Raw genomic sequence first — 22,047 nt, 5'->3', positions numbered from 1 at the left:
TGCCCCCGTTCCTCTACGCCGCTCGGGGGGAGGAGGTGGAAGAGGGAGGATGGGGGGGAAGGTGCTTTTGGTTTCTTTCCTTTGTTTCTCACTTCTCTAGCTTGTTAGTAATAAGCAATAAATCTTACTATCTCCTTATGCCGAGTCTGTTTTGCCCATTACAATAATTACTGAGTGATCTTCTCGTCCTTATCTCAACCATTGAGCACTTTTCATCATATTTTCTCCCCATTCTTCTTTGAGGAGGGGGAGTGAGAGAGCGGCTGTGGTGGAGCTCAGCTATCCACTCGAGCGGAACCACGAAACCTTCTTGTAGCAAGGGGCCCAAAACTGAACACAGTACTTGGGGTTGCGGCCACACCAGAGCCGAGTACAGGGGGACGATCACTTCCCTAGCCCTCCTGGCCACACTGTTTCTGATACAAGCCAGGATGCTGTTGGCCTTCTTGGCCTCCTGAGCACACTGCTGGATCATATTCAGCCGACTATCAACCAATACTCCCAGGTCCTTCTCCGCCTGGCAGCTATCACAGAATCACAGAATCACAGAATTTCTAGGTTGGAAGAGACCTCAAGATCATTGAGTCCAACCTCTTACCTAGCACTAACAGTCCCCACTTAACCATATCACTAAGCTCTACATCTAAACGTCTTTTAAAGACCTCCAGGGATGGTGACTCCACCACTTCCCTGGGCAGCCTGTTCCAATGTCTAACAACCCTTTCGGTAAAGAAGTTCTTCCTAAGATCCAACCTAAAACTCCCCTGGCGCAATTTTACCCCATTCCCCCTCATCCTGTCACCAGGCACGTGGGAGAACAGACAAACCCCCACCTCACTACAGCCTCCTTTAAGGTACCTGTAGAGAGCAATTAGGTCATCCATTCCTCTCCCAGTCTGTAGCTCTTCTTGGGGTTATTGCTCCTCAGGTGCAGGACCCGGCACTTGGCCTTGTTGAACTTCATGCAGTTGACCTCAGCCCATCGGTACAGCCTATCCAGATCCTCCTGCAGAGCCTTCCTACCCTCAAGCAGATCGACACATGCACCTAACTTGGTGTCATCTGCGAACTTACTGAGGGTGCACTCGATGCCCTCATCCAGATCATCGATGAAGATATTAAAGAGGACCGGCCCCAGCACCGAGCCCTGGGGAACGCCACTAGTGACCGGCCTCCAACTGGACTTGACTCCATTCACCACGACTCTTTGGGCCCGGCTATCCAGCCAGTTTCTAACCCAACAAAGTGTGCGCCAGTCCAAGTCAAGAGCAGCCAGTTTCTTGAGGAGAATGCTGTGGGAGACGGTGTCAAAAGCCTTGCTGAAGTCAAGGTAGACCACATCCACAGCCTTTCCCTCATCCACTCAGCGCGTCACTTTGTCCTAGAAGGTCAGGTTCGTCAAGCAGGACCTGCCTTTCATAAACCCATGCTGACTGGGCCTGATCGCCTGCTTGCCCTGCAAGTGCTGTGTGATGACTCTCAAGAGAATCTGCTCCATGAGCTTCCCTGGCACTGAGGTCAAACTGTAGTAGTTCCCCGGGTCTGCCCTCCAGCCCTTCTTGTAGATGGGCGTCACGTTTGCTAGCCGCCAGTCAACTGGGACCTCCCCCAATAGCCAGGACTGTTGATAAATGATGGAAAGTGGCTTGGCCAGCTCCTCTGCCAGTTCTCTCAGTATCCTCGGGTGGATCCCATCCAACCCCATCGACTTGCGCACATCCAAGGACTTGCTGCAGCTGAGCAAACCAAGCTACCAGGACGACTACAAGAAGTTCCCATGACAATGTTCCCACATCGCCCAAGTGAGGAATTAAAAAATATTGTTGCCAGCAGCTGGCTTCAAGGACAAGATCTACGTGACTGCTGATCAAAAGGGGGTTGTTTTCTTGCAGGTGGGGTTGTTTTCTTGCAGTTGTTTGTCTGAGTGCTTTTGACCAATAATCTTGTGTTGTAATCTTGCAAAAATGAAATAAACTATTAATTGCAGACAAATTCACATCTTAAGAGCTTCCATTTGAGATTTTGAAATTAAGTAAGTGTTGAAACAGAGGGGTTTGGACCATTGTTTTCAACATGTACCAGACAAGAACTTTGAAGAATTTAAGACACTTTAAAGCTTTGTAACCCTGTCCAAATATAAAGTAATTAATCTTTTAAAAAACTCTGTTTACCTATGAGATATTTAGGTAAGCATTTACATCCTTATTTTCCAAATGAGGAAAACAATGATAAAGGGATTCACTGAATAAAAGCCTCGTGAGAGTTGTTTGTCAAAGCCCTGATGCCAAATCCCTTGCTATCTCTGTATTTGTCTAAGTTGCAGAAGTAAACAATGTTGCATCTCTGTAATTTGTAAGGAAAAATGCTGTTGTGGTTTAACCCGGTTGGCAGCTAAATACCACACAGCCGTTCGCTCACCCTCCCCCCTCCCTCTCTGGGATGGGGGAGAGAAACGGGAAAGTGAAGCCTGTGAGTTGAGATAAAGACAGTTTAATAAGACAGGAATGTAATCATAACAATAACAACAACAATAATAATAATGGTAATCGTACTACTACTAATAACATGTACAAAACAAGTGATGCACAACGCAATTGCTCACCACCCGCTGACCAATGCCCAGCCTATCCCCAAGCAGCCGGCCCCCCACCCCAGCTAGCCACCCCTACATATTGTTTAGCATGACGTCAGATGGTATGGAATACCCCTTTGGTCAGTTTGGGTCAGCTGTTGTCCTGGTTTCACCTAGGACAGAGTTAAGTCTCTGTTAAGAGACAGCTTTATGTCCTACATAATAAATAAATAGATAAATAAATGCATACAGGACTGTTTGTTCAAGGTCTTCTATGTCATTTTCATCAAAGAGGATCGCAAATGCATTTCAATGTACTGAGATCTCTTCTGCCTAAGGATAATTAGGGGAAAACATCATTTAGAAAGATACCTGTTTAATGCATGCTACTGACAAAGCTATAAATCAATGTCCCAGAGAGACAATCACTTCAGGAAAAGTAGTGGCCTCATCGTTAAGAGTTCCCTGAGTGGCAGGGAGTGTGGGAGGATAAGGGCAGGCATCTAGAGCAGTGGGCACCTCCAATGCCTTGGAAATTCACTCCTGAACAAGTGCAGAATCCTTAAAACCTGGTAGGATGCTTGAGAAAGGTATGTCATGACCCTGGCAATTCCAAAGAGACACAAATCACTGCAACTTGGTGGGCCTTGGCCTATGCTTACCGAGCGGCAATCGATGCCACTATAACCCGAGTGAGAGACCCTGCAGCCACTTCAACCCTTGAGAAAGGCCCAGCAGCCACTCCAAGCCCTATAATGGGCCTCAAAGCTGAGCCAGGGAAACAGACTGTATGAGTGTCAATTGTACCTGTGCCCAAGATGAATGAAGAATGAATGAAGAAGTCAGGTCATTTAGAAAGCAGAGGAACTCCTACCCAGAGTAAGGATGAAGAAGAAGATGAGGCAGGCTACTCCAAAGTGGCTGGGCCATCAGAGGAACAGGAAGAGGAAGATGAAGATATCATAAAAGTATCAATAACTACCCGAGGCCTACACCAGCATGAGCTACGAGATATGGGAAAATATTTCAGTCGGTGTCCAAGTGAGCACCTTCTTACCTGGCTGCTCCGGTGCTGGGACAGCAGAGCAAAAATCTGGAATTAGAGGGCAGGGAAGCCGGGCAGCTGGGATCCCTTCCTAGGGATGCAGGCATTGAAAAAGCAATTAGAAATGGAGCAGAAATCTTCACCCTCTGGAGGCGTCTCCTGTCAGGTGTGTGGTGTAATTGCGTGAAGTAACTAGGAAAATAAAACTAACATTCACATTTTTTAAGGAAAAGGTACAGCATTGCAGAGGCTTTCAGGGTAGGGCATAACTGCATTACCTGAGCATTCCTTAGGCTCCCAACCTTAGATGCTATCACACTGGGGAAACTTGGTGTGCTAGCCCTAAGGAACAGCACGGAGCGTAGAGTGGAGTGGAGACACCACGGCTAGGCTCTGTAACCAGGTGGGGACTCAATTGTTCTTGTGCACAAAGCTGCACTTTTTGCCACCCTGAGCCAAAGACCTGTCATGTTTTGACAAATGCTGTACCCTAGTGTACTTTTTGCTATCATTATAATACCAAAACACACCTCCATCCCAAAATCTACCCGCCTCCAAGGTGCGACCACCCCTCACTGAGCATGCGCTCTGAATTTCTCGGAGCCTATTACTTTAAACAGAGACGGGAAAACTTTACACCAATCATGACTAAGATATGCTTGACTAGAGCCACTCAAGCTCCACCTAAAAGATAGAAAATAATATAAATTGGCCCAAGAGAGAGGGGATGTTAGGGAAGATACCACCGTCAGGGGAGATACCATCCCGAGGAAATACAACATCCTTAGGACCTTCTGACTCCTGGGATCAGTCGACGGGCTGAGCCTCTCTTCCCCCCCCATTGGGACGCCTTTGGGTGAGATCTGAATACTTGCTTATAAATCTCTATAGAGTCTTTGATCCTTTAAACGCATTTATTTCTAGGCTGCACACCTGTGACACCTGTGACACCTGTAAACACCTGTAACATCTGTAACATCTATAACATCTATAACACCTGTAACATCTGTAACACCTATAACACCTGTGTATTTCATGAATACTAGCTTGCTTTTGCAGACAGTCACTATCGCTGGCAATCCAAAAGAACCTGATTATCTGTTGCTGTAATAAACCATACTTGATTGCATTGTGATAACTCTCATTAAGTGCAACGAGGGTGAGGGTGGTTATCCATGATAGTTCAGTGTTCTGAATCTAACCAGACCCCCAGACGGTTAATGCATTTTTGGTGAATGTCCGAACGGACCCCCAGATGGTTAGTGCGTTTTTGGTGAATGTCTGAACAGACCCCCAGACGCTTAATGCGTTTTTGGTGAATGTCTGAACGGACCCCCAGACCGTTAATGCGTTGATGGTGAATGTCTGACTGGACCCCCAGACGGTTAATGTGTTTTTGGTGAATGTCCGACTGGTTCAGTACCCTGAATCCGACCGGGCCGGTAGCAGTTAATCAGCTACACCCCTTAACGCGACAGCAGGCCTGTAAGGAAGAGGAGAGACTTTCTTCATACTGCCGGAATTGTTTAGCCACTTCATCCACTGTGGGTTCCTCATCCTCTTTCCAGGCCATTATTGCCAATGAGCTGGCATATGATGATGGTGCACTCTGTACAAACTTCCACCACATGGGTCGTGTACATTTGACTTCATCTGGATCTTTTGATGTTTGTCTGAGGTCTGGATCCTCATAAATCACTTCCCGTATGGCTAATTCTCTCAGGTGCTGGATTCCCTTCTCCATAGTGGTCCACTTGCCTGGTCGACATACAAGTTCTTCCTTGAAGGGATACCTTTCCCTCACAGCTGAGAGGAGACGCCTCCAGAGGCTGTGAGATTGTTCTCCATCTGAAATTGCTTTGTCAATGCCTGCGTCTCTAGCAAGGGATCCCAGCCGCCTGGCTTCCCTGCCATCCCAGAGAGGATAAACAACATGACAGAGAGCACATATGGAAAATAATGTGCTATAATACTCAATTTGGAAAACAGGCGCAGCAGAGTTGAGATTAAAGCAATCAGCATTATGACAAGTGACTATTAAGCAGGTCTAATACTTATACCAATTTTAGTTTAACACACTCTGGTCAGATCTGCCGTTATCTCAACCTTTCGAGCCCCACATTGGGCGCCAAAAAGACTGTCATGGTTTAACCCGTCCGGCAGCTAAACACCACGCAGCCATTTGCTCACCCTCCCCCCTCCCTCTCTGGGACAGGGGAGAGAAATGGAAAGTGAAGCCTGTGAGTTGAGATAAAGTCAGTTTAATAAGACAGGAAAATAATAATAATAATAATAATAATAATAATACAATGATGATAATAGTACTACTACTAATAATGTGTACAAACAAGTGATGCACAATGCAATTGCTCACCACCCGCTGACCGATGCCCAGCCTAACCCCGAGCAGTCCAGCGCCCCTCCCCCGGCTAGCCACCCCTATATATTGTTTAGCATGACGTCAGATGGTATGGAATACCCCTTTGGCTAGTTTGGGTCACCTGTCCTGGGTCTGTCCCCTCCCAGCTCTTACTGCACCCCCAGCCTGCCTGTTGGCAGGACAGAGCAAGAAGCTGAGACATCCTTGGCTTGGTATAAGCACTGCTCTGCAACAATTAAAACATTCGGGTGTTATCAGTACTCTTCTCATCCTAAGCCAAAATACAGCATTCTACCAGCCACTAGGAAGAAAATCAACTTTGTTCTAACTGAAACCAGGACAGACATCAATGAATGATTGTCCAAGGCATTGTTTGTTTTGAATCACTTATGTTTGACTGGTGACCGAGAAGACCCTCTTGCGAGTATTAATTTTCAAACAATAAATAGAGCAGCACCAAATTTATTTGCCAAAAATAAGAGTGAATTACCGAGATCCTGCTACAGGAACTTGGAAAGGGCCAGATCCAGTCCTGTTCATTGGCTGGGGGTATTTTTGTGTCTCTACAGGAGCAGGACCAGTGTGGGTGCCAAGCAGATTTGTGAAGGCCGTCCGAGATGTCTCAAGGGACGGGGAAGTTGCTGATGGTGATTCTAATACTGCCAGCAGTGCTTGCGCTCGTGACCAAGATCGAACTGCGACAAAATCTGTGAGTGACATGGGCTAATCAGACCGGTATATCAGAATTTTGTCTGTCCATGGCATCATCCACGGATCCATTCAGGACTTGCCTCATAGGTATACCTGTGTATGACCCTTCTGAGTTTGGCCAGTATGATGCCAACAATTGTCGCAGTGCAATCTGTAGCTGCGTGCTCGGCGAAATTAATAAATTCACTTACTGTCCCGTTGCCCTGGGATCCACAAGAGTTACAGTTACTTGGATCTCAGAGAATCGGAAACACATCACTGAATTGGACTCAAACATATTTTGTATTCGGATATTTACAGCAAAGGTCAAGTCCTGTCAAAAAACATAATCCTGCAAGGTGGACAAATGTGACTTCAGAGGGGCCATAGGGGTACAGAAATACAAATAACACTTGTGGTTACAATGACACTGCTAGGCAGGGTTTAGGGGCTTATGGCGCGGAGACAAGGGGTAACAACTATAGCGTTTGGAAATATCGTACAGCTATGACCTTACTTCCTGATGTTTTCCTGATTTGCAGGGATAGGGCCTGGCAAGGTATCCCCCTGCAAATGCTATCGGAGGTCCATGTTACTTAGGTAAACTTACTACATTTGCTCCTAGCTTGTCACAGTTGCATAAGATCACCAGACATAAACGAGCATTGCTCACACCAGATTGCAGTGATAATGTTGAGTTGCTTGGTGTTGTGGCTAGAGCGGCATTGGCAATTTTCGTGCCAGGAGTGACAGCTGTGGCCGCACTTAATAATTTAGAAAAATTGGCATGCTGGGCTGAGAAGCAAGCCAATGCCACGACAGAGATAATTGAGGAGATGTTACCAGATCAAAATAGTCTGCGACATGCGCTCTTACAGGATCGAGCTGCTATTGACTTCTTGCTTTTGGCTCAAGGGCATGGGTGTGAGGACTTTGAGGGAATGTGCTGTTTGAACCTTTCTGATCATAGTGAGTCAATTCACAAGTCTGTTACTTTCCTGAAAGAGCACATGAGAAAGATTCAATACGATATTAATCCTTTCGATCAATGGCTCACTGATTTGTTTGGAACGATGCCTAGATGGTTATTGGGATTAATCAAAGAGGGATTAAGGATTCTGTTTGTTGTGGTGTTAATCATCATTGCATGTCGTATTGTAATAAATGTGGTTAAAATGTTACTTGAAAAAGTGTTAAATCAGGCTTGGTTTGCTCAAAAAGAAAAAGGGGGAATTGTTGAGGGATTTTTGAAACAGCAAGGAGGCCATGACTTGCTGCAGCTGAGCAAACCAAGCTACCAGGACGACTACGAGAAGTTCCCATGACAATGTTCCCACATCGCCCAAGTGAGGAATTAAAAAATATTGTTGCCAGCAGATGGCTTCAAAGACAAGATCTATGTGACTGCTAATCACAAGGGGGTAGTTTTCTTGCAGGTGGGGTTGTTTTCTTGCAGTTGTTTGTCTGAGTGCTTTTGACCAATAATCTCGTGTGAGACACTATCCGCCCCTGTTAAGTTTGCTATAAAAGTCAGGCTATTTGGGTAATAAAGGTAGAACATGATCTGACCATACTGGTGTCTGTCGTGTTTTCAGCTGTTCTTCCTGCAACACCATACCATTGACATTATGCTTAGGTCCCATACTTGTACATCCTATACATCTATCACATCTCTTCTCTAGCCTTTTGATATATAAACACAAATATCATTCCCTTAGTCTATAGGCCAACCCTCTAAAATGTCCGTTACATTTGTTTAGTCCATGGCTTTCAAGTCCATCTTTCATAACAGGACTTGAGGGCAGGAGACACGGTGTATGGTGTTGGATTGTAGCATGCTGAGGCCAGCTCTGGTTCAATCACTGCTGCGCTTCTCTGGTTCTATCACCACTGCACGTCATTTGGTTCCATCAAAATTCATTTGTCATTAATCTAGGTGAGTCTTAATGTAATACCTTTAATGTGACATATAGCAACAATAGTAGTGATAGCATACAATGTTCAATCAAAAATAATAGCTAGCTCTTACAATACAAATCTCTGCTTATTCTCAGCCAACATCAAAACCCCTTGAGGTACACAGCAGACTTTCCCATTCTTCTGCATTACCCACCGAGTGCACTCAGGTCCCTGACAAAAAGAAATCCCATGGATGGATTTGCCTTTCCCTGAGGCAGGATTAGCCCAGACTGTCTTCCCCAGCATGTTCTTTATGTGCACTAGAGAAACTTTATCCTCTTCTACAGTATGTAACAGGTTTGATTGGGCATGTTCCCTAACATCGACTAACCAGGTGGCCTTTGCTAAATGTGTATCCCAATTTTTGAATGTCCCAGCACCCACTGCTTTCAGTGTATTCTTTAAAAGTCCATTGTATCGTTCAATTTTTCCAGAGGCTGGTGCATGATAAGGGATGTGATACACCTATTCAATGCTATGCTCTTTGGACCAGGTGTCTATGAGGATGTTTCAGAAATGAGAGCTCTTGTCTGACTCAATTCTTTCTGGGGTGCCATGTCACCATAAGACTTGTTTTTCAAAGCCCAGAATAGTGTTCTGGGTGGTGGCATGGGGCACAGGGTATGTTTCCAGCCATCCGGTGGTTGCTTCCACCATTGTAAGTACATGCCACTTGCTGTTGCAGGTTTCATAAAATCATAGAATACCTGAGTTGGAAGGGACCCACAAGGATCACTGAGTCCAACTCCTGGGTTCCCAAAGGACCAGGGTTTGGTTGGCCCTCCTGGCTGCCAAGGCACACTGCTGGCTCATGTTCAGCTTGCTGTTGATCAAAACCCCCAGATCCCTTTCTGTGGGGCTGCTCTCCAGCATCTCGTCCCTCAGTCTGTACGTATAACCAGGGTTGCCCCTTCCCAGGTGCAAAATCCATCACTTGCTCTTGTTAAACTTCGCGTTGTTGGTGATTGCCCAGCTCTCTAATTTGTCCAGATCTTTCTGCAAGGCCTCACTACCCTCGACGGAGTCAACAGCTCCACCCAATTTAGTGTCATCTGTGAACTTGCACAGAAAACCTTCAAGTTCTTCATCCAAATTGTTTTGAAAACATTGAAGAGGACTGGTCTTAAAATGGAGAGCTGGGGAATCCCACTAGTGACAGGTCACCAGCCTGATGTAACCCCATTTACAATAACCCTCTGGGCCAGACCCATCAGCCAATTGTTCACCCATCTTATTATGCTTTTATCTAACTGGATTCTGGCCATTTTGTCCAGAAGGATACTGTGAGCTTTACTTTCAGCTTTACTGAAATCCAGAAAGATTACATTGACTGTCTTCCTTTGGTCAACTAGCTGGGTGATCTTGTCGTAGAAGGAAATTAAGTTTGTTAGACACAACCTTCCCCTAGTGAACCCATGTTGGCTCTGACCAATGACTGCGTTGTCCTTTAGGTGTTTTTCAATAACTCCCAGAATAATCTTCTCCATAATTTTACCAAGCACTAGAGTGAGACTGACAGTCCTGTAATTGCCAGGATTTTATTTCTTGCCCTTCTTGAAAATTGGGAACACATTTGACAGCTCCCAGTCACAGAATAATAAAATGGCTTGGGTTGGAAGGGACCTTAAAGATCATCTAACTCCAAACCTCCTGCCATAGGCAGGGATGCCACCCACTAGATCAGGTTGGCCAAGGCCCCATCCAGCCTGGCCTTGAACACCTCAAGGGATGGGGCATCCACAACTTCTCTGGGCAACCTGTTCCAGTGCCTCACTACCCTTACAGTGACAAAATTTCCTTCTAATGTTTAGTCTAAATCTATCCTGTTTTAGTTTAAGACCATTCCCCCTTGTCTTATCATTATCTACCTGAGTAAAGTGTTCTTCTCGATCTTTTTATAAGACCCCTTTAAGTACTGAAAGGTTGCAATGAGGTCTCCCTGAAGAGATAAGAGATAAGCAAATTCCCTGCTTCCACTGCCTGCCTGTGCATTTCCTTCTTGCCCCTCAGTTTGACCAGCAGGTCCTTGTTTTTTTCCCCTCCCTGCCCACTTTCCTACACAGGGGGATGGAGAGTTCTTGTGCTCCAAGGAAAACGTCCTTAAAGAGTTGCCAGCTCTGCTCACCTCCTTTGTCCCTAAGGATGGTGTTCCAGGGGATCTCATCTACTAGGTCTTTAAATAGCTTGAAGTTTGCTCTTGAGAAGTTCAAGGTCCTGCCTTTGCTCTTCACCAGGCCCATATCCCTCGAGATCACAAACTCAACCAGGGCATGGTCACTACAGCCCAGACTGCTTCCAGTCTTGACCTGTTTAATGAGCTCTTCCATGTTGGTGAGGACTAGGTCCAGTAACACTTCTTCTCTGATTGATTTGTCTAATATCTGGACCAGGAAGTTATCTTCAATGCACTCTAGGAATCTCCTGGATTGCTTACAGTCTGCTGTGCAGTTTTCCCAGCAGACATCCAGGTAGTGGAAGTCCCCCATCACGAGAGCATGGGAGCGCGATGCTTCTTGTAGTTGAAGCAAGAATGCCTCATCCACAGGCTCCCCTTGATCAGGTGGCCTGTAGTAGACCCAAACCACAAGCTATCGTTTATTGATGCGGTCTTTAATTTGCACCAAGAAGCCCGCAACCTGTCTGTGGTTGTCTCTCAGAGGCAACTCTTCACAATCAATCCCTTCCAAAAGCGTGTCCAAGTTCAAAGAACCCAAAACCCTGGGCACATCACCAGCCTCTCAGCCAATCATTCACTCAGCCCATTTGTCTCCTTCTTCCTGGGTCCCAGTCACCAACTGGGAGGACAGAGCAGAACGCTACTTGCAATCCCAATCCCTTCAACATCTTTCCAAGGGACATAAAATCCTTTTTGATATTTTGGAGTTTCCTTGTTACAGCATCGTTTGATCCTACTTGAAAAAGTAGGGCATGGTTGTATCAAAACTCTGTAGAGATTGTCTGGGCGGCAAATGGGAGCCTCAGTGCCTCTCAGAGAGGAGTCTCCAATGACTAACACCTGTAATAAATGGCTCAGTCTTCAAAATAGGATTATAATCAAAGTTTACAATTTATTAAAGGAATAGAGGTAAGCAAACAGCGCTGGGTGTGCCAGGAGTCTTCGCTCCACCAGGACGCACACCAGTTACATCAAGCAGCTGGTTTTTATGCTCCTAGGCTAATACATATTCATTACTACTTCTAAAAAAACCCGAGTTATTATAATTAGTTTCCGGAATCCAAACCCTCCTACTGGAGCATGTGTATCAGTCTCTGGTGGTCCCCCTGGGGGTCTCTGGGGGTATTTCATGCTGAAGGCTCGTAGTCTTCCTCTCAGGTTTTTTTTCTTGTCCTTCCCCTTTGTACTCCTTGGCAGCATGTCAAAAGCTTACACAGCGTCCCCTGCAAGTTTTGTCTTCTAGCCGTCCTTCAGCTTCTTTCTTCTCCTTAATCTCCTGGCCAGATATCAGGGGCTTGCATAGTGTCCCATTCAGAAGTCATAACAGTTAGCAGTTGTTAGCAGCTGTTCTGAAACCCCCAGACATCAGAGACTTCAAAGAAAAAACATACAAATACAAATAGCTCTCTATTGACACTTCACGAATTGTTAAAACATTCCTCACAGGCCATTCACAGAGACACTCCAGTCACATCTATAGCAGTGCTAAATCAACCACAAAGAAGGCAAAAAAGCTGTAACTGTTAGGAATAAGAGTTCGGAATCACTAACAAAAGCAAATAGGCTCATGGATTTGAGGACTATTTCTGAAGATTTGATAAATTGACTATAATGAGGGGGAGACTGGGACACTGGGAGGAAAGGGAAGAAACCACATCTGTGGAAGAATTAAATTGCCAGTGCAGGACCCGGAGACAGAACTGCTCTCTATTGACACAAATTGTTAAAACATTCCTTTGCAAGGTACAAGAACTATATACATTAACCACTCTGTTTTTCTTAGACTTGTGCTTATACAAGGGTATGTAAGACAGAAGGTCACATTCATCATACCATGCAGCCCTAGCATTGTTCCATACTGACACGAATCAGATGAACATATCTCACACACCCTTTGTGCCTTTGTGGTTGGTCTTTCTAAGGTCTTTGCTAGTTCTCCCGGAGACTCCTCTCTCCTGCCTGTGGATTTAAGACACACAGACCTCCTGAGGATCTAAAGAGTGGCCCAGACCCTCAGTTCCAGGGATCTCCAGTCTCTGGAAGTCCCCCTAAAGCCTGAAGGCAGATGAGGGTGTCGTGGGTGCAAGTGTGCCCAGCTGGATGAGCTCTTCAAACAGGTGGCTCAGTTGCCAGAGGAGCTCACCAGGCAGCATAGCACTCAGGAGTCTGAGCAGGAGATTGACAATTGGTATTTTACGCTGACAGCCCTGCCTTAAATCCAGGTAAGGCATAGAGAAAAAAAACTTGCAGCCCTGAATGAGCACATTTCATAGGCTCATAGGACGAGGGAGAGTGGACCCTTGTCTTGTCTCTGGTCAGAGACGGAGGAGGAGTCTCCCCCCTGCCCCTGAAGTGCCCCTGAAAAATAGATATGGGGTTCTAAGGCAGGAGAGAGGAGTCTCCGGGAGAACTAGTAAAGACCTCAGAAAGACCAAGCTGTCTCAGTGAAAGCCCTTAGCAGGGCTTTGAAACAGGCAAACGTTTAACTGCGATAAGTCCCGTTTAACATGACAAAAGCCATTGAATCCATGCAGTTTTATCAACCTGGTTGTCCCTTTCCTCCACCTGGCTGGAGGCAGGACCCCTCCAATCCTGGTCATAATCCTGGTCAAATTCATTACTTGCTTCTTGTAAATGTGAATCAAATGTCCCTCCACCATAACCAGAAATATACTCAACCCATCTACTCTAATTCGAGATCTGCCCACTAGAAACAGGAGCAGCCATTTTCCTGGAAGAACCCCCTTTTGCAAGTGCTTTTCCTTGCAACTCATGTACCCATGCCTCTAGGGCTGAGGTAGATTTTCCATCCAACTTCTTCATGTCCCCCCCGTGGTTGTGCAGGTAAAACCACAGGGTGGCACATGGTGTGTACCCACTATATCCTATCCCTTGAGCAGAGGAATGCTTACGCCTAATAGCTGAGGTACTGGTTCGTAGAGGTGGGGAGAAGGACATATCCTCTTTGAGTTAATAGACCTCTTGGGAAAGTTTCTCCACAGACAAGATGCAGGCACATAGGGAAGGAAGACACTCTCTTTGTATTTCTGGAGTTGGCTAGCCAATTCATCCACATGTGCTCCTCTCCATCTTTCCAGGTCATTACTGCCAATGAGTTGGCATATAGCAATGGTGCACTCTGTACAAACTTCTGCCACATGGGTGGTGGACACAACTTCATATGGATCTTTGGATAGCTGGTCATTGTCTAGGCCATCATAAATCACCTTTAGCACAGCTAATACCCTTGGGTATTGGATACCTTTCTCTATGGTGGTCCACTTGCCTGGGTGACATACAAGACCTTCCTTGCAGGGATACCTTTCCTTCACACCTGACAGGAGTCACCTCCAGAGGGTGAGGACTTGTGCCCCTTTTCCAATTGCTTTGTCAATGCCCTCTTCCCTAGCAAGGGATCCCACCTACTTGGCTTCCTTGTTGTCTAATTCCATGCTATTGGACCCATTTTCCCAGTGCTGCAACAGCCAGGTGTCAATCTGCTTGTCTGGACGATGGCTGAAATCTTTTTGCATATCTCACAGCTCACCCAGTGATAGGGATGGGGTGGTTATAGCTGCTTTTATACCTTCCTTTTCATCCTCCTGCTCCTATGATGGCACTTCTTTGGAGTAACCTGCCTCACCTTCTTCTTCTTCCTTCCCCTTCTTATTAGTTTCTTTCCTTACTGACTTTTGCATCTATTGTTTCATCTTGCATATAGGGGCAACAGATACTGGCATGGGTTGGTTCTCAGATGCATCCACAGGGCCTATCCCAGAGGTTGGAGTGTCAGCAGGGCCCACTGCAGGGGTTGGATCAGATCCAGAGGCATTTTCTTCCTCTTGAAGTCACTGAAGAGTATTAAAAAGTCATTGATAGGCACAAGCGAGAGCCCAGCATATGATCTGGCATAGCCAAGATCAGGGCCTTTTCTTACTCTTATCGTTGGTTTTGCACCTCTTCACATCCCCCATTCTTGATTTTTTTCAACATTAATGCGCAATATTTTTCTTCAGATGTCACGGGGGATGACAGATGCACAATGCCATTATTATTACAATAGCAAAAAATAGTTGTTTGAGCCAATTCCATTCAAGTAACCATGAAGTTAGTTTCTCCCAAATGTTTCTAAATCCCCAGGAATTGTCATCTTGAGCCACTCTATGTAGGATTTAGTTTTTTTCCCAATTTTTTTTTAAGATCAGTCAAATTCATCCCATTTGATCTACATACATACAGCAACTAGCATTAATTACGGTGTATGCTCCTCCTTGTGAGGTTAGTAATAAATCTAATACCATTCGATTCTGGAGTACTGTTTTTGCAAGCGTGTTACCTCCTTTTGTAGTACCTGGACTGCATCCAGAGTGTTATTTTCTTGTTCTTCAGTTATAGCTGAGATATTTACAATAGCTTTTTCAAATTTACTCACCCCTAACCAAGGTAAAAACCACCTTGCAAAACTATGAGATGCCCTGTTTCTTTTTACTGGAGGATTATCTGGAGTCCGCTTAATTCTGCGTGTGGTCTCAAGGGGGCTTTGGCTTTGTGGGTCTTCAATAATAGTTACATTTGGAATTATTGCCCCCAGGGTGCAAGCTCCCTTCCATCCTAGAGGAAACACCTTCCTGGCTTTATGGCCACATAGCCAGTACCACCCCTTGCCATTTCAGACAGGCCATCCGGTTACAGGATTCTCACCTTGTATCTGGTGCGCATTATGTATATTAGCATTCCCGTAGCTAATGGTACAGTATGGATTGTTCCCTACTTCATAGACAGTATTTCCACACCCAAGGTCAGTACTATTGCCCCCTGAGTTTCTATCAATGCTGTTTAAAAGGCACCTTTGATAACACGGGATTATGTACAGGGAGCTCAACTTCAAAATCTGTTCCTTCCTGGGACTGAGTATGATTCATCATTTTTAGAAATCTGGAGAATCCGGACACAGTGGCTGCTGGAAATAGCAATCAGGGACAAGGCCTTTTCAGTCTTTCTAGGCATCTGGGTGCAAATCCAACAATTATTTCAAGATAGAACTCGAAAGATGTTCTGGATTAATTGGAAATGCTGATTTTTCCCTCCATCCTATCACTAATCCATTGAGAATAGGTTTTACTAAGATAATCTAAAAATACATCATTTCTATGTATATATACACCCCTATAATAATTAAGAAATAATAATTAAGAAAAACAATAAAAATCTCAACCTAATAAGGATTCTTCTGGCGGAGATTAAATACTCCCCTTTCTCCCACTTCCAGAGAGTGTTCCCTGGAAACACTCCAATTCTGTGTAATTCAATCCCTTTTACTCATTAATTCATTAAGAATTCTTCTAAGGAGAAGTTAAAGGTTTACAATAGTTAGTTTTAATAGTTTTAACCTTAAAAGTCTTTGTTAATGCAGTCTCTCAAGTATCAGGGTTAACCAATGCTTTTACCTGGACGTAATGAGTCCACCCTTTCTCAGCCATTCTTACTGTCATCTCAATAGTCAGGAGCACTTGGAACAGTCCGTCCCGCTCAGGTTGCAGCTTCGATTCTCTCCATGTTCGCATCAGATACCAATCTCCTTCTCGGAATGGATGGATCAGAGCTTCCAAGGGTGGGGGTTGAGCTAATGATCCACAGGTTCTGAGAGAAGACAAAGAGGACGACAGCCCGAGTATATAGTTCTTAAGAAAAGCATCTTTTGTCTCAAATTGAGGTAATTCATTCCCTTTGTCCAGGTACAGCAATCTAATTATATTATTATTAGATATACATTATTATTATCATTATCATTATTATACATTATTATAATGATATTATTATTACATTAGATATACATTAATATTGTTATTAGATATACATTAATATTGTTATTAGATATACAGCAACCTAAATAATATTTCATATGGTGAAACTCCCATGCCTTTCCTTGGCGCAGTTTCAGTTCGAAGAAGTGCCAAAAGTAAGCATTTCACCCAGGGGAGATGAGTTTCCAGAACACAGTCAATTGCTTCTTTACTGTCTGATCCGCTCCACCCTTCCAGAAGAGGAAAGATGCCAAGGAGTGTGAAATTTCCACTTAATTCCTAGGTGGAAGGTATATGGAAGGTATAGCTTCCATGGCGTGTCTGACTCTGTCTACATTTTTCCCTCCTATGAATGTATTGATATATTACAGTGCCTGGCAGGCTGGGGATTTCTGTTAAAACCTTTGCCAAGGCATTGTGAGCAATAATAGGGAAGTGTTTATATCCTTGAGGCAGCCCATTAAAGGTATACTGTATCCCTTTCTAAGTAAAGGCAAATTGAGCCTTATCATGTTGCTGGAGCGTAATCATGAAAAACATATCTTTAATGCCTAAATTTTTCATCCATGGGTGTGATGTTCCCTTAATTTGGGTTATCAATTCCTCAATATTTGGCACAGCATCAGTTAAAGGTGCTGTATTAGCATTCCATAGCCTATAATCAACCAAAACCTGCTATTGTCCATTCAACTTTTTCACCGGACAGACAAGAATTGTAAGGGGAATGCGTGCGAGTGATAATACCTCTTTTTCCATGACTGATACCACCCCATCAATGCCCAAATGTACAGCTGCTGTCAGAGTACTGCCTTAACACATCCCTCTCATATATCACTTGTATGCAGGCTGCTTTTTGCATAGACACAGCCGAATCAGAGAACCCTGATGTCTTAATAACAAGGGGATTTCCTCTTTCTTGTGGGTCTATGCCACCATCCCAATAGACAGCTTGTGTAGTCAATGAGTAGTTTTGATCACCTGGTGCAATTGTTAAAAACAGTCCAGGGCCCCAATAGCCTCCTGCCTCTTCCTCACTTAAGAGGATTTGTTCCTGTCGTGTGTCATCCTGTCCCCCCCCACTCCACCCCCGCCCCAGAAAGGCAGAATCACCACACATATCCCGTCTCAGATTCCTCTGGGGGCCTAGAATACTTTTCCTTCAACTTTGTTAATTCAGCCGGAGAAAATGGTATAGTTCATACTGTAGTATGAACATTGTCATCTCCTTCGTTTGCAATTTTGGTTTTGATTAATAGTCATATAGGTAGAGGTTCCAGGGTAAGATCATAATCTAAATCTCCCAGCAGTTCATTGCTATCGTTATCATACCAGATGTCTCCATCCTATGTTTCAGGATTTTCAGAGTGTATTAATTTGCAGATTTGTTTAGCAGAGACCAAAGATGGCATCTTATTTAGCAATAAATCTAATTTTTTTCCGTAGTTGCTTTTCTCACTGTTCATCTGAGACCATTTTATGTTCCCTAATTTCTATTCCTCTCAATTTTCATTTTGAAAGGCCAGTGATGTTTTCAGCATTTCATTTTCTGATTTTAACGCAGCATATTCTACAACTTCAGTTGTTTCATGGGGAGGGGATTTTCTAATTTCCCTTTGCATGCAAAATAAGCCAGCCACCAATACTGCACAAGCAATTCCTTTGCCTTTACCTTTCTAAAATTTCGTGCCCTTTCTATTCCTGCTTTAGATGGTGCACACATATTTTTGCAGAAGTTTATCCATGGCAATCCTGCCAACTACACCAATTTTATTTTTATAAGGCTCTATTGGACACTGGTGCACAGTGCACCCTAACGCCATCAATCTATAAAGGCACAGAAGCCATCTGTATTTCTGGAGTGACAGAGGGATCCCAGCAGTTAACTGTATTGGAGGCTGAAGTGCATGAGCATGTTAAAACAAAATTGATATAAGCATTATATTCACTTAGTAGTTGCTAGTCACAATGTTGATTGCTTTGATCTCAGGTCTGCTGTGCCTGTTTTCCAGATTGAGTTATATAGCACATTACTTACTGTATGTGTTCCCTGCCGTGCTGCTTATCACTTCTGGGGGCTTGCTTATGATTATTAATTTACTGTACGGTGTAACATTGGCTTATGATATGATCAAATTGCTGGTTATGAGACTAATCTGGTATTTGTACTCAGCATTGCTGTCAACTCCATACTTTGGAAACCATATCTCAGAAACTATTAACAATTACACCTACTACCTTTTTTCTTCAGGGAGCCAATCTATTGAGATGACAGGGGGAGATGTTCTTTTCCTACTTGTTCACTCTTCCTTTCTCCTTCACCCCCCTCTTCTCCTCCAGGATAGTTACAATAGCTCTTCAAGACTTTGAATATCCTTGGAATGTTCAGACCAGCATGTTGTTAGTGTTATGTCTCCTGAATGCGCTTCAGATTTTGTTTAAGGTTAAACAACTACTTAGGAATGCCATCCAGAGATCTGTCATGAGGCAGGATAGTTATGAGTGGCAGGGAGTGTGGGAGGATATGGTAAGGCATCTAGAGCACTGAGCGCCTCAAGTGCTTTGAAAATTCACCCCTGAACAACTGTGAAATCCTAGAAAACTCATAGAATGCTCGAAAAAGGTGTGTCATCACCCTGGAAATACCAGAGATACAAAAATCACTGCAACGTGCTGGGGCTTTGCCTATGCTTACCAAGCTGCAATCGACACCACTATAACCCCAGTGACATACCCTGCGGCCACTCCAAGTCCTGTGGCCACTCCAACCCCTGCAACGGGCCCTGTGACCACTCCAACCCCAGCGGCCACTCCAAACCCTACAATGGACCCTGTGGACACTACATCCCCAGCAGCCACTCCAAGCCGTATGACAGACTGTCCAGCAGCTCCAACCCCAGTGGCCACTCCAACCCCAGTGGCCACTCCAACCCCTGTGATGGGCCCAGTGGTCGTTCCAACCCCTGTGACAGGCCCTGCAGCTGTTCCAACCCCTGTGATGCGCCTTGCATCTTTTCCAACTCATGTGACAGGCTGCAAGGCTAGGCCAGGGAACAGACTGTGCCGGTGTCAGTTGTCCCTGTTTCCAAGATGAAACAATGGATGAGAAAGTCAGGTCATTTAGAACACAGAGGAACTCCTACTCAGACTAGGGAGGAAGAAGAAGACAAGGCAGGCTACTCCAAAGTGGCTGGACCATCTGACGAACAGGAAGATGAAGAGGAAGATATCATAAGAGCATCAATAACTACCCGAGGCCTATACCAGTGTGAGCAACGAGATATGTGAAAAGATTTCAGTCGATGTCCAGGTGAGCACCTTGTCACCTGGCTGCTCCGGTGCTGGGACACCAGAGCCAATTGTGTGGAATTAGAGGGCAGGGAAGCCAGGCAGCTGGGATGCCTTGCTAGGGACGCAGGCATTGACAAAGCAACTGAGAAAGGAGGACAAATCTTCACCCTCCGGAGGCATCTCCTGTCAGGTGTGAAGAAAAGGTATCCCATCCAGGAAGGTCTTGTATGTCAACCAGGCAAGTGGACCACCATGGAGAGAGGTATCCAGTACCTAAGGGAATTAGCCAAGCTGGAGGTGATTTATGATGACCTAGACAATGACCAGCTATCCAAAGATCCAGGTGAAGTCAAGTGTACATGACCTATGTGGCAGAAGTTTGTACGGAGTGCATCATCATCATATGCCAGCTCACTGGCAGTAATGACATGGAAAGACCATAAGGAAGCCATGGTGGATAAATTGACTAAACAACTCCGGCAGTATGAAGAAAGTCTTTCCTCTTCCCTACAGGCCTGCGTCTCATCTGTGGAAAAACTTTCTCAAGAGTGCCACCACTTCAAAGAGAATACTCTGGAGAAACTTTCTGAAGAGGTCCACCAACTCAAAGAGAATCTATCTTCCTCCCCACCTGTACAAAGCAGTGTCTCAGCTATCAGGGGTAAGCGTCCTTCTGTTCAAGGAAGACGATATAGTGGGTACACACCCCATGCCACCCTGTGGTTTTACCTACGTGACCATGGAGAGGACATGAGAAAATGGGATGGAAAATCTACCTCGACCCTAGAGGCATGGGTACGTGAGTTGCAAGGAAAAACAATCGCAAAAGGGGGGTTCTCTGAATAACTTGTTGCTCCAATTTCCAGCGGGCAATCCCTCAGCCACAGTAATGAATATTATGACCAGGATTAGAGGGGCCCTGCCTCCAGCCAGGGGGAGGAAAGGGACAATCGGGTTTATTGGACTGTGTGCATTCAGTGGCCTGGCAAGTAAGACCCACAGTATAAGATTTTAGGATACACTGGTGTATAGTTGTCCTGGTTTCAGTTAGAACAGAGTTGGCATTCTACCAGCTACTAGTTAGAACTAGTAGCTGGTAGAATGCTATGTTTAGGCTTAGGATGAGAAGAGTGCTGATAACACCCTGATGTTTTAATTGTTGCAGAGCAGTGCTTATACCAAGCCAAGGATGTCTCAGCTTCTTGCTCTATCCTGCCAACAGGCAGGCTGGGGGTGCAGTAAGAGCTGGGAGGGGACAGACCGAGGATAGGTGACCCAAACTAGCCAAAGGGCTATTCCATACCATCTGACGTCATGGTAAACAATATATAGGGGTGGCTAGCCGGGGGAGGGGCGCCGGACTGCTCGGGGTTAGGCTGGGCATCGGTCAGCGGGTGGTGAGCAATTGCACTGTGCATCACTTGTTTGTGCACATTATTAGTAGTAGTACTATTATCATCATTGTATTATTATTATTATTATTATTATTATTATTATTATTATTATTATTATTATTATTATTATTATTTTCCTGACCAGAGAAGGGCGACGAAGCTGGTGAGGGGCCTGGAGAACAAGTCCTACGAGGAGTGGCTGAGGGAGCTGGGCTTGTTCAGCCTGGAGAAAAGGAGGCTCAGGGGTGACCTTATTGCTCTCTACAGATACCTTAAAGGAGGCTGTAGCGAGGTGGGGGTTGGTCTATTCTCCCACATGCCTGGTGACAGGACGAGGGGGAATGGGCTTAAGTTGCGCCAGGGGAGTTTTAGGCTGGATGTTAGGAAGAACTTCTTTACCGAAAGGGTTGTTAGACATTGGAACAGGCTGCCCAGGGAAGTGGTGGAGTCGCCATCCCTGGAAGTCTTTAAAAGACATTTAGATGTAGAGCTTAGGGATATGGTTTAGTGGGGACTGTAGAGCTTAGGGATATGGTTTAGTGGGGACTGTTAGCGTTAGGTCAGAGGTTGGACCCGATGATCTTGAGGTCTCTTCCAACCTAGAAATTCTGTGATTCTGTGACCATACTGGTGTCTGTCATGTTTTCAGCCGTTCTTCCTGCAACACAGATTGAGCTGTATCTTCATTTATAACATTTCTTTTCTGTCCTAATGTCTTAACCTCAACCCACAAGCTTTT

The sequence above is a fragment of the Aythya fuligula genome, chromosome W (assembly GCF_009819795.1).
Source record: "Aythya fuligula isolate bAytFul2 chromosome W, bAytFul2.pri, whole genome shotgun sequence".
In the NCBI taxonomy this organism is placed as follows: Eukaryota; Metazoa; Chordata; class Aves; order Anseriformes; family Anatidae; genus Aythya; species Aythya fuligula.
Note: the sequence above shows the minus strand (reverse complement) of the source record.